We start from the raw sequence: 13,851 nt of genomic DNA on the forward strand, positions 1-13,851 counted from the left end.
TGCACACTCTGAGTGCATGTGGTGAGATAGGCCTGCCCTCCCATAGGAATGCATGGGGAATGTGTATGTCCCTGGTAGTTCCTGATGCATGGGGTGTACAGGCTTTAGTCTGGTATGTGCGGACTCGTGTGATTGAATGCTTTGCAATGATGTATGTGGCATGATTGTGTCTTGTGTACAAATGCCACTTCTAGGAGTTGATTCAGAAAAGGGGGTGGTGATGAACAGAGTGCCTGAATTAAGCAGACCACTCTTACCCAGTCCAAAGATCAGGGCTTGATCCATCACCGTTTTTTAGCTCACTGCACCATCCCAGCTCAGAACTTGGCTATATGCAAATTAGTCTGTTCCTGTCCCAGTGCATGATGGGAACAGGGCAAACCAAACTACCAAGCCAATTCTTATACTGGGAAGGAAACAAGCTTCCGGGGACCGGTTTCTGCCATTTCAGGCGTCGTCGGCCCGGCTTGCTTGAATCCTGATGGTGCAATGAGCAAGGTACTCACATCTGAGTATACCCTTCCACGCATATGGTGGACAAAATGATTCAGAAAAGGGGGTGGTGATGAACAGAGTGCCTGAATTAAGCAGACCACTCTTACCCAGTCCAAAGATCAGGGCCTGATCCATCACCGTTTTTTAGCTCACTGCACCATCCCAGCTCAGAACTTGGCTATATGCAAATTAGTCTGTTCCTGTCCCAGTGAGCTAAATAACGGTGATGGATCAAGCCCTGATCTTTGGACTGGGTAAGAGTGCGTCTGCTTAATTCAGACACTCTGTTCATCACCACCCCCTTTTCTGAATCACTTCTAGGAGTTGGCATATTAGTGTAAAATGGGTCTGGCGTGTGATTGGCTGGAGCTGGCTGGGATGCCTGGCTTCATGAGTCATGATGGGTCTGCCCGGTGGTGAGTGTGGAGATTAGCATGCTGATGGTTGGGGAGGAGTGCACCTAGTTCCTGCATTTCCATGCGGAAATTGCTCTTCTGATAGAGTCCTTACATCTAGATGTCCTCTTCGTAACAGAAACGTGGACTAAGTCAGACTGCGCAGTGGAACTTGGGTGGGCCTGTCCTTCGGGTTATCTTATAAAACACTCCCCTCGAACCACTGGTAGGGGGGGCGGCATAGGCTATATATATAGAGATTCAATCTCCTTCTCTCAGTTGGAGGTAAAGGATGTATCAGGGTTCGAGATCATGGGCTTTTCTACCACGGCCCAGAGTGGTACTCTGATAACTGGACTTTTATGTTATAGGCCACCCGCCTCAACCACCACGGCCATTCAGCCACTGATTGATCTTATATACGACCTCTCAAACTCCCATACTAGATTATTAGTGTTAGGTGATTTTAACCTCTGGCCTTCCGGCCCTCAAGACTTGGCATATAGAGAACTCTGCTAAGCATGTAGCAATATACAACTTGCACAGTTGGTTTTAGCACCTACTCACGTCAAAGGGCACACTTTAGATCTTGTATTTGCCGATAAAGATCTAGTCGTAGTAGGAGAGGTCATGGATCAATGTTGGACGGATCATGCACTAGTCCCACTATCTATTTCCTTGCCTGGTTCATTAAGGACAGGTGATCCAGGTGCCACTAAGTTTAGTAGGCAATGGACTCGTCTTTTTTTTTAAAAACTTTATTGACAGGAAGAAATAGTGGTCAGTCAGTTGTATACAGTTTTCCGGCAATCGTTACATACTGTGTAAATCAACATTTCTACAATTGACGATCGGCCTTCCGGTAGCCCGGACTGCGTTACCCATGGCCTCTCGAGTTTCACATACACATAATTGTTCATTACAGTGTGCAAGTAACAGCTCCCTGACAACCCTTCCCTCATGTATCAGTGATGTCAGCTTCTCTTTTTCTGCAAAACATTATCAACGAACTTCCCAACTAACCCCCCCCCCACGAGTCATCGTCGCCCCCTGTTCACCCACATCTCTTAGTTTCCTGTATCTCCATTCGCTCTGCGGAATACTGCCAGGTCAGTGCCACTCATGGTACATTGTCCCGCTATTGAGGCACCTGCCACGCCTGCATTCAGTTATTCCTCCTCCCCCTCCGAGTCTGAGTCTTCCCCCTCTGGCAGGAGTTCACATATCTCCCCTCTGTATCTGTTCCATGCCGCCCAGACCTTGTTCCACTTCCGTGGCGCTGCTCGAAGCACGTAAACTGCTCTTTCCGTCACCATTAGGACGTCCATGTTCTTGGCCCATCTACTTGCAGTGGGAACGTCTGGCGCCCCCCATTTCTGCGCTATATCCCGCTTAGCCACTGTCATAGCCAATGATGCCCAAATCAGTTCGTATCTACCCAAGTCGTTGGGGTCCCAGATGTTTAGAAGGCATTTGCGCGGTTCAGGTAATATGGAGAGTTTAAGGGCCTGGGAGATTGAACGGAGTATCTGCCTCCAGAATTCGCGTATTCGCGGGCATTCCCATAGTGTGTGTATAAGTGTACCCTCCTCCCCACAGCCTCTCAAGCAAAAGGGGTGTGGTGCTCTCTGTATTGTGTGCAGCAGTGTCCTGGTGTAGTATATGCGGTGCAGGATTTTAAGTTGTACCAATCTGAGCCTACTAGAAATTCCGACCTCCTTCGGGGAGGCCAGCGCCTCATTCCATTCGAATTCATCTGTATCACCTAGTTCCCTTTCCCATTTTTCTTTAAGTTTTAGCGTTGGGTCTTTAAGATTGTTAAGCAGCTTTTTATAAGTGAGGGAGGTGGCGCTTTGGAGCATGAATTCCGTTAACAGTCTGTCCTCCAGTGGGGAGGAGTCCGGTATAGTGGTACCTGTAGGGATTGCTTGCAGTAGTGCATGTCTAATTTGGACATATCGAAATGTCTCGGTGGGGCCAAGATTGTACTGTTGTTGTAGGTGCGGAAGCGGTATTACTGTGTCATTGTCCCAGAGGTCTCCTACTGTAGAGATGCCAATGGAATCCCATCGCTCAAACCCCTTACAGCCCCTCAGGTTTCCCAGTGTCTTTGTGTCCCACAAGGGGGTCATTTTTGTGATTCGACCTGCCCATCCTAGACGGGCCTGTGCCATGTGCCAGAGGGTCGCCGTGTGTTTGGTCGGGCCATTCAGGGTCTTCAGTTGTGACTTGTTGTAGAGCACAGACAACATACAGTCCGTCCCAAGTTGCGACCAATCCGCCCGGTAGGCCGGGTCGTCTTTCGGGGCGTGAATCCAGTAGTTTATAATTTTGAGTTGGGCAGCCCAATAATATAGCTGTATGTTGGGGAGCGCTATGCCCCCCTCGTACCAGCTTTTTACAAGCTTGTCGTACGCTATACGTGCCGGACCCGTATTCCAGAGCAGGACAGTAACCAGTGCCACAATTCGTTGAAAGTAGCGCTGTGGAACCAGGTGGGGAGTATTTTCGAGGACATAGAGGAGCCTCGGGAGGGCCATCATCTTGTATAATGCCGCCCTTCCCAGTAGGGTCAGGGGCAAGGCCGCCCAATGTTTAACATCTGCTCGCAGGCGATCTATGGGTGGCTTCAGGTTGTTAACAAAAAAGTCTGCTTCCCCGCTTGTGATAACAATACCTAAGTATTTGAAAGAAGTCGATGCCGTAAGCAGCGGACAGTTCTCCTGTAATCTTGGCGCCGGACCTTTCAACGTATATAGGGTGGATTTTGACCAATTTAGAGTGTAGCCCGATGTTCGCCCGTGTGTGTCACATAAGTCTAGAAGGGCTGGGATGCCGGTGTCAGGTGTGGTCATGTAGATGAGCATGTCGTCCGCGTAAAGCGAGACTTTGTCTTCCCACCCCTCCTCCCATTTGATTCCCGCGAACAGGGGTGTGGATCTGATCTGTATGGCCAGAGGTTCGAGCACCAGTGCGAAGAGTAGGGGGGACAGGGGGCAGCCCTGTCTAGTCCCTCTGCCCAGTGGGAAACTCGGCGAAATGTGGCCGTTGGCTACTACCTGCGCGACGGGTTTTGTGTAAAGCAGTCGTACCCATGCTATGTATTTTGGCCCAAATCCCATACGCTCCAGTACCATGAAGAGATATTCCCACTCTACCAAGTCGAACGCCATTTTAGCGTCGAGAGAGAGAATCACAGTCTGCTCCGTGAGGAGGTGCGCTCGGGCCAACACTCCGTGTACTCGCCTTAGGTTCATTGCAGTGCTTCTATGGGGCATAAAGCCCGACTGATCAGGGTGGATCAAGGTATGGAGGTGGGGCAGTAGGCGGGTAGCTAGAAGTTTAGCTAGTATCTTGGCCTCGATGTTCAATAATGATATCGGGCGATACGAGGTACATTCTGTCGGGGGTTTCCCCGGTTTGGGAATCGTTACAATCGTCGCTGTGCGCTGGTCGAGCGGCAGCTCTAGTCTGTCCCTGCTTTCTAAGTACATGGCCAGTAGTGGAGCACTGAGGTCTGGGGCCATGGACTTGTACCACTCCACCGGTATCCTGTTAGGGCCCAGTGCTTTACCGGACTGCAGCGCCTGGATTGCCAGCTGGATCTCTTCCTCCGTCGGGTCTAGTTCTAGGACGTCCCTATCCTCTTGTGCGATGCTGGGGATAGTAATGTCTGCGAGAGTTGCCGTTGCCATCTGTCGTGTGACCCTACGTTCTGGTGTGTATATCGCCCGATAGTGCCTCGCTAACTCGCAAACTATTTCTTCTGGGTGTACCAGTGTTCGCCCCTCCTCTGTGTGAAGCCTTTGAATACCTCTCGTTCCATTCCCTCTCTTATCCAACCAGGCCAGCATACGACCCGCTTTATCACCCACATCGTAAACCCTATGGCGAGTGTTTGCTATGTACCCTTTCTCAGTCGTTTTGAGGTGTGCTAGGTATTGTTGTTGTCTAATCGTGAGGGTGTGTGTCGTGGACGGGGAGGGGTCTGCCATGTGCGCAGTATTTGCTGTGTTGAGTGCAAGTTCTAAGTCTGCGAGGTCCTTCCGTGAGTCCCGTTTGTGTCCCGTAATCGTGGAAATGGCCGCCCCCCTGAGGACCGTTTTGTATGCCTCCCATAGGGTGGAAGGTGACACCACTGTGCCAGCGTTCTCCGCAAAATACTGCGTCATCACCAGTTTTAGTTTTTTCCGAATCTTGGGGATTTTTAAAAAATTGGGGTAGATCGGGTAAATTCGGGCCTTCCTTTTCCCCCCGGTGGTAAGCGACAGGAGAATAGGAGAATGGTCTGAGATTCCCCTGGGTAGTGTGTCTACTTTGTCTACCATATCCAGTCCCTGACCCAATGCCATGAAGTAGTCTATACGAGAAAGGCTATTATGTACCGCCGAGTAATAAGTGTATTGTGTGTTCTCAGAGTGCAAGTGACGCCAGATGTCTGTGAGGCCTAGTGCTTCCACAAAGTCCAACAGCGGTGCAGCATCTCGGGGCCGGGACCTAGAGGGAAGGGTATCCTTAAGTGGATCCATGATTGCGTTAAAGTCCCCCCCAACAATCATGTCGCCATCGGGGAGATCAAGAAGGAACTTGCCCAGTGCTGGCAGGGCCACAGAGTGTAGGGCCGGGGGAACATATACTGATATTACATTAAGAGCCTTGCCCTCCCACTGTCCATGGATCGCAGCAAAGCGCCCCTGGTCATCTGCCACACTGCGGGTTACAATAAAGGGGGAAAACTTTCTCACCAGTACGCCTGTTCCCCTGGAGCCAGTAGTGAAGTCTGCGTGTACCGCCATTTTGTAGCCACGTCTGTCTAGAGCTTTGCAGGTGGACCCCGTGAGGTGGGTTTCCTGTAGGAGGACTATATCTGGGTTCTGTCGTTTTATGGCCTGCAGGACTAGTCCCCTCTTGATTTTGTCACCCAGGCCCCGTACATTCCATGTCAGCATGCGAAGTGGGGGAACCCCCCCGGCTGCGGAGGAGCCTACATTGGGCGTGTGATTAAGTGGCCTGGCCATTAAGCTGAAGAGGGAGTTGTGCACACAACGTGTGCAATGGAGTAACCCATGTGTCGATCTGTGCCGCCCTGCGTTGGAGATATACAGATGTCGGGGCGATAGTGCAATGTAGGTGTGAAACGACGACTACAAACAAATTTAAACATCCCAACATGGAAACTTCAATCCCATCCCCCCTCCCTGCTACCCTGCTCCACGGACAAACTCCCGCCCGCTTCCCCAACTGTGCAGAGTGCTTTAACCCCCCCTAGACATCTCACTTGCTCGTGGGGTTGGTGAGTCTCCTTCGGGCACCGCCTGTGCCCACCCTACTCAGCCGCGTCCGAATCACGGCACCCGCGGCCCACACAGTCCCAAAAGACTATTGTTCAGTTTCACACCGGAGCCACTTGTCCAGAGTCTAGCGGGTCTCTCTCAAGATCCGATAGTATTTCTTCCTCGCCTCCCTGATGCGGCGGAAGGGAGGACTGACTGGGTGTTGGTCTTTCAGTACGGTGTCGTGGCCGGTCTCGTTGTGAGCGGTGTCGCTGTCCCGTCGGTCTCCAGCCCTCCAGCCATTCTTGAGCCACCTCTGGCGTGTCAAAGAACCAAGTCTTTCCCTCGGCCACTACCCGCAATTTAGCAGGGAACATCATGGAGTATGGCAATTCTCTGTCTCGTAGTGCCTTTTTGACCTCCGTGAAGGATTTGCGTCGCCTGGCCACCTCCGCCGTGTAGTCTGGGAAGAACGCTAAAGTCGCATTTTGAATCCGTACTGGTGGCGAGGTTCTTGCCGCTTGTAAAATTGCGTCTCTATCTCTGAAATTAAAGAGCCGGGCCAGTACCGGTCTTGGTGTTGCCCCGGTCTTGGGCGGACCCCCCGGGACTCTGTGTGCTCTCTCTACCGAGAAGAATTGAGATAGGCCTTTGGGCTGGAGTTTACTTTTGATGAGGTCTTCTACATAGAGGTCCATGGCCCCTTTCCCTTCCGTCTCAGGAAGTCCTAGGATACGTATGTTGTTGCGTCTTGAACGCCCTTCCTGGTCGTCCAGCTTGTCGTGGAGGAGCTTGGTCACTTTCTGCATCCTTTCCATTGCCACTTGTAGCTCCGAGGTGTCCTCCACGAGCGATTTTGTGACCACCTCTACCTGCGAGACCCTTTCCGCCATTTTGTGAAAGTCCGCTCGCAGCAGGGAGACATCCGAGGAGATGGCGCCCACCGTCGTTTTCACCTCCGAGAGCGTTCTCATGATGTCTTCCAGCGTTATTTTTGTCGTTTTTTCTGCTTCTTGGGCATTCCCTGTGGAGGATCGCCCAGTATTCTGTTGTTGACCCTGGTGTCCATAGGCGAATTTGTCCAATTTAGCTTGCGTGGACCCACTCCTGAGGCCTTTGCCCGCCATGGTGCTGGGGCCTATGAAATCCAGTGGCAGGCCCTATGGGACCGCGACCTGCGCTCCGTCCGAAGTCGCCGTTAGTGGGTGTTAGCCAGAGAGGTGTAGTCTGGTAGGTGGCGGATGGAGTGGCCCCCACCGGTGTCCGCGGAAGCCTCCCTGTGTGCCAGCGCGGGTGCTGCCCCCGATGCACTCTTTCAGGGCCGGAATGGCGCCTTTGCTCCTCACCCCCCCGTCCACAGCTGACAGCGTTGGTTCTGGGTCCGGGCAGCCGCCCCCTCGCTCACCGAGTTTATGCCTCTGTGTCGGTGTTGCCGGCAGTATGCGGGTCTTAAGGGTCCCCTCTGAGGTTCACCAATGCTGCTGGAATGGCGCCTACCCCCTGGGGCACCGACGTTGCCTTCCTTACGACCGGGGCGATAGTGTTGTGCACACCGATGGTGCCCCGTGGTGCTTCGCCGTCTGCTAGGCTCTCGCGCTGAGGGGGGTGTCTGTGCCGCTTCGTGCGGCCGAGATTGGGGTCCCACTGACCTCGGTGCTGCTCCGGTCCCGCTTGGTGATCGCGGCAGTCCTCGCGCCACTGGATGACGCCGGGGGTGTTAGGCTCGTTCCGGGTTCCGGGCAGGGACCGGGGCGCTTCCACTTTCTACAGCCGGCCCGGCCGCACTTCCGCCGGGGCCTGGGTGCCACTCGAGACCGGTGCTGTTCCTCCGGTCCTAGGCCCTGACTTGTCAGACGACGTAGGTCAGGCTCCGGTGCGCCGATTTCCTCACAAATTGGACCGGTGACACCGCTTGGGTCCCGGACCCGAACGCCGCCGCTTCAGGCGTGCTAGGTGTCGGATTAATATAACGGATTTATCAGAAGGCTGCAGTGCCCTCGGGAGCTCTCACTCTAGGCGTCCGCCATGCTTGGCTGCTAGCCACGCCCCCAATGGACTCGTCTTTTGAAACATCCAATCAGACCGACTTTGCTGCCCGGGCCATTTATGGTGAAGGATAGTGTGGAAAAAAGTTATCAGGCTTTCCGCCAGCAGATCGAGACATCTCTGAACGTCTTGGCCCCTTTTAGGAAAGTGAGGGATAGACCTAGAAGAACTAATGCCTGGTTCACTGATGAGCTTGGACAGCACAAACTCTGCTGTAAACGGGCGGAACGACTCTGGAGGAGAGACTATAAGGAGGCAGACAAGGTAGCTTATAAAGCGACCCTGCAGGAATATAAGATTCAGCTGAAGAAGGCCAAGGCTCAATTTCTGGTAGATATGCTGGCCAAGGCCCCTAACAAATCGCAGGTTTTGTTTAAGGCGGTTGATAATCTAGCTAACCCGCCTTGTACTGCACCGGCTATCCCTGTCTACCAGGAATTGTGTGATGCTGTGGCCTCTGCGTTTGAGGAGAAGATTAAGAAAATTTTGAGTGGACTGCAGACTGTTGGCCAGCTTACATCTACCCTGCCTCCTTCTGCAGAACCTCCTCTTATGGAGACTCAGTTGTCCTGCTTTCCTAGTCCTTCCTTGGAGGAATTCTGTGTCTTGGCGAATGGTGTGTCTTCAGGATCGCCACTTGATCCCATGCCTCATAAGATCTGGAAGGCATTTCAAACTGAGCTGTTTCCTCCGTTCCACGCCATTTGCTGCCAGTCACTGAGCACAGCAGTAGTGCCAGATAGTTGGAAGACGGCAATTGTTACATCATTGCTTAAAAAGGCCTCCTTGGACCCCTCAAGCCCGGCCAATTATAGGCCTATTTCGCTCCTTCCTTTCATAATAAAGGTGGTGGAGAAGTGGGTCACAAAAATACTGTCCAACTTTCTGGAAAATAACTCCGGCCTGGATACATCACAGTTCGGCTTTAGGCCAGCTCACGGCACGGAGGCTGCTTTGGTCACCGTGTTGGACGATCTACGAACGCGTGTCGACATGGGGAAGTCAGCATTTCTAGTGCTGCTTGACATGTCGGCCGCGTTCGACACGGTAAACCATGCAGTACTACTGGACTGTCCCCGGAGTGCGGGAGTTACCAGCCTGGCCTTGAGATGGATAACATCTTACCTCAGTGACAGACAGCAGGCAGTGGCACTACCACCTTTTCGCTCCGCCGTGCAGCAAGTGGTTCAGGGTGTCCCCCAGGGATCGGCGATCAGCCCGATCTTGTTTAATCTGTATTTGCACCCCCTGGTTGCCCTGGTAAAGTCATTCGGCATATCTGTCATCAATTATGCCGATGACACTCAACTGATTCTTTCATTTGAGGGTACCAGGGCAATATCGAGAGACACTTTCCACCACTGCATGTCGGCTACTGCGGAGTGGCTACGAGCCAACTCGCTCCAATTTAACGGATCCAAAACGGAGGTTCTTCATTGCTCCTTAGACCGTACCCCCATCCGCTTCCGGACGATTTTTGGCCGACATCCATTCCAGGTACAGTAGAGGCTGCTAAGTCGGCCCGTAATTTGGGAGTTCTATTTGAACCCAACCTGCAGCTTGATGCCTCGGTGAATAGAACTATAGCGGGCTGTATGGGCTTACTCCGTGCCCTACGTAAGATCTTACCGCTTCTCCCTAAGGAGGCAAGGGCAGAGGTAGTGCGCAGTTCTATTCTTAGTCGATTAGACTACTGCAATGCACTACTTCTGGGAGCCCCAAAAACCTTGATCCTAAAGCTGCAGAGGATCCAAAATATGGCGGCTAAATTGGCTCTATCCCGCCCCCGATCTGCCTCTTCCTCGGGCGCATTAGCAGACCTCCATTGGCTACCCATCCAAGAGAGAATCTGCTTTAAGGCTCTCTGTCTCGTCTTTAAGGCTTTGCACGGACAGGGGCCGATTCCGCTTCAAAATCTCTTCTCCTGGTACTGCGCTGCCAGACCCCTAAGATCCTCCTCTGCGTTCCTAGTGACGGTTTCTAGGGTCAATAGAGTGAGGATGGGTGGCCGTGCTTTTAGCTTCACGGCTGCCACTCTTTGGAACACCCTTCCTTCGGCGCTGAGGTGTAGACAAGACTTCGCTCCTTTTAAAAAGGATCTTAAAACCTTTCTGTTCCCTAAACCAATGTAGTGATAGTATGCCTGCAGGATAGACGCAGTCTCAGCGCCAGGATACCCTTGGGGTGGCAGCCGCGCTTAACAAGTAAATAAATAATAATAATAATAATAATAATGGGGCTGGGTTTTCCCCACACAATGCTGGCTCCGCCCCCTGTGGTACTTCTAATGACCCTAGCCCTGCCAGTGAATAGAGTGAGGGTCTGAGCCCATCAAGGGTGCTCACTAACCAGCTGCGACTGGTTCTTCCCCCCACCCTGTGACAAAGACAAAGGAATGTGGTGTATAAAAATGGGGCTGTGTCCCCACACAAACTGTTCTGTTCCAGGATCCTGAGGGGGCTGCTGCTGTTGCTGGGCCAGGAGGACCGCCACTTGGACTGTCTCCCTGCCTGGAGACCCATTGAGCATGCTCTGGGCCCAGCCTTGGCCCTGCCTGCCTCCAGACCCTGCTGGAGTTTTACTTTTTGCCATAGCGCTGAGGGAGTGTTTTATATCGACAGGGACTTTCTTTTATTCCCCTCTAGCGCTGGGAGCGCTGTCCTGGCCTTTATAGCGCTTGGGAGCGCTTTGTTCGTTGAGGCCGGTGCCCGCCCGGCATATTCCCCGCCAGGGATTCTGTAACTCCTAAGCGGCTGCCCACGCCGCACATGGGCCGGTATTTAATTATTTAATCATGAGGGAGCCTACCCCTCAGATATTGATACCCCACCTGCCTGCCTAAAACGGACCACCGCGCTGCCCGTGATGACCCAGAAGTGTTGGCCAATCGCAGCGTGGCCCCGAGACCAACTAACCGGAAGTCCTGTCCTGCAGCCGCAGAGCGAGAGAGAGCCGGCGCCTGGTTGTTTCCCCCCCCCCTGGGGCTCCCAAGAGCGAGGGAGAGCTCCGGAGAGAGAGGGAGGAGTGTGGAAAGGGAGCCCCGAGGAGCGGGAGCTCCCATGGAGAGCCGCTGAAGAGCCCCGTGGTGACCGGCACCAGAGCGACCGCCGGAGGAGTCCTCCCATCGCCGCCGCAGGACCGGCAGAGAGTGCCTACAGTGCCGGTGAGTGGATCTAGCCGGGAGAAGAGGGTGCGAGGCCCTGTGGCCCCGTGGTGCTAGTTGTTGAAGAGGGGGGCGTCGGGGCACATTGCCGGTGCCCGCCCCCCCTGTGTGCTCACTCCACCGGGGGCATTAGGTGCGCAGTCTGCATTTGGAGCCTGGGAGGCTCCGACCAGGGGGCATTCTTCTTTGCGGAAGTAGAGGCTCGGGGGCATTCTTTTAGAGTCCAGGAGGGACTCCAACAGGCGGCACAGTTGTCCTCAGAGCCCCGAGAGGCTCCAGCCCCCCATTTGGTCACTGAGTCCCCGAGAGGGACTCCAAAGACGCGCACATTTCTCCAGAGTCCCCGGAGGGGGGACTCCAACTACCAGGGGGCAATTAGCTTGTTTAGAGCCCAGAGAGGCTCTGGAGTGCCACCATCGTTTCTGCGAGCCCAGCGAGGCTCACAGGGCACCAGTTGCTCAGTGGTAGAGCGGCCCCAGAAGGCAGCGGGTCACTCCCACCTTGCCCCACAGTGTTGTTCAGAGCCACGGAGGCTCTAGGTGGCATTTCTTGTTGGTTGAGCCAGAGAGGCTCAGGGGACAGTCAGTTGGTTTGGACAAAGCCTGCGAGGCTCCCAAGGTGGCCCCCCAATTGTTTGCACCAGCTGCCCAGCACTTCGTGGGCAGCTGCTACGTTTAGGCCCTGACAGGGCGTCCTAGCCCCAACAAGGCCAATTGGCCCAGGGACAGTCACAGGTGTTGACTAATGTGAGTTTTGCGCAACTTGTGATTTACTTGCTAAGGTGATTTTTGCGCAAATGTGTTCTTTGATACACCTCTGAATGTTTTTAGGCGTCATGTGTTTTCCTTCCCTGCTCCTCTGAATGTGTTGTTTATGCATCATGTACCTTGTTCCTTACACCTCTGAATGTATGTTCTGCATGATGTGTTATGTGCTTATACCCCTACAGGTATTGTGATACTTAGGTGGTTGTTCTTGCTAATACAGGTGGTGCTAGTGAGGTCCTGGTTCCCTGCGTGACCTGTTCCTAAGGTGGTTAGGATTGCGTAGTTGGTACTTACCCGTTACCAGTGATTACTCGTTGTGTGCTTTATGTTCTATTTTGTGCTATAGTGATTTATAGTCTATGTTGTAAGTGCTAATTCTACCTAGGGCTAAGTTCTAAAAGTGCTGACTCCTGACAGTGGTCCATGTGGCCCTGTCTTGTACATATCCCCCGTAAATTCTGCCCGTGCCTGTTGGCACATTGTAAAGTGTGTATTTTATCTAATGTGTTTTGTTATAATACAAAGACTATTTTTATATACAACCTTGTGTGGAGTTTCTTTTGTGGTGGGCCTTGGGTGTTGTTGCTGGGGTGCGTGCGCAAATACTTAACTCACATCGCCTCCAAGTTTAGCCTTGCTGCTCGCGCCACGTTACCTAGAGGGTGAGCAGGGGTTATCTTGGCGTGTAACTCCCTTGCCCTGACTTAGGAGAGGTGGTCTCTGACTGACTTTGGCGCAAGCCCTGGCCAGCCAGGGATCCCATTTCTAACAGCCCTCTTTCATCACCCACTGCCATCCCCCTCATCCTTATCTGTCACACCCCTCTTTCATCACTCACTGCCATCGCCCTCATCCTTACCTGTCACAGCCCTCTTTCGTCACACCCACTGCCATCACCCTCATCCTTATCTGTCACGGCCCTCTTTCATCACCCTCTGCCATCACCCTCATCCTTATCTGTCACACCCCTCTTTCATCACTCACTGCCATCACCCTCATCCTTATCTGTCACAGCCCTCTTCCATCACCCTCTGCCATCACCCTCATCCTTATCTGTCACAGCCCTCTTTCATCACCCACTGCCATCATCCTCATCCTTTTCTGTCACACCCCTCTTTCATCACCCACTGCCATCGCCCTCATCCCTATCTGTCACACCCCTCTTTTATCACTCACTGCCATCACCATCATCCATATCTGTCACAGCCCTCTTTCATCACCCACTGCCATCACCCTCATCCCTATCTGTCACACCCCTCTTTTATCACTCACTGCCATCACCATCATCCATATCTGTCACAGCCCTCTTTCATCACCCACTGCAATCACCCTCATCCTTATCTGTCACAGCCCTCATTCATCACTTACTGCCATCACCCTCATCCTTATCTGTCACACCCCTCCTTCATCACTCACTGCCATCACCATCATCCTTATCTGTCACAATCCTCTTTCATCACCCTCTGCCATCACCCTCATCCTTATCTGTCACAGTCCTCTTTCATCCCCCACTGCCACCACCCTCATCCTTATCTGTCACAGACCTCTTTCATCACCCACTGCCATCACCCTCATCCTTATCTGTCACAGCCCTCTTTCATCACCCTCTGCCATCACCTTCATCCTTATCTGTCACAGCCCTCTTTCATCACACCCACTGCTATCACCCTCATCCTTATCTGTCACAGACCTCTTTCATCACCCACTGCCAC

The 13,851-nt window shown here is 53.0% G+C and overlaps 1 protein-coding gene across 1 annotated transcript in view; it reads left to right on the forward strand.

Moving 5' to 3' along the window:
• LOC147693208 (tripartite motif-containing protein 5-like) overlaps positions 1–13,851 on the forward strand; it is a 156,549-nt gene that overhangs the window by 13,808 nt on the left and 128,890 nt on the right. The gene's annotated exons all lie outside the window — the stretch shown is intronic.

Source organism: Lissotriton vulgaris, chromosome 8 (genome assembly GCF_964263255.1).
Source record: "Lissotriton vulgaris chromosome 8, aLisVul1.2, whole genome shotgun sequence".
Classification (NCBI taxonomy): Eukaryota; Metazoa; Chordata; class Amphibia; order Caudata; family Salamandridae; genus Lissotriton; species Lissotriton vulgaris.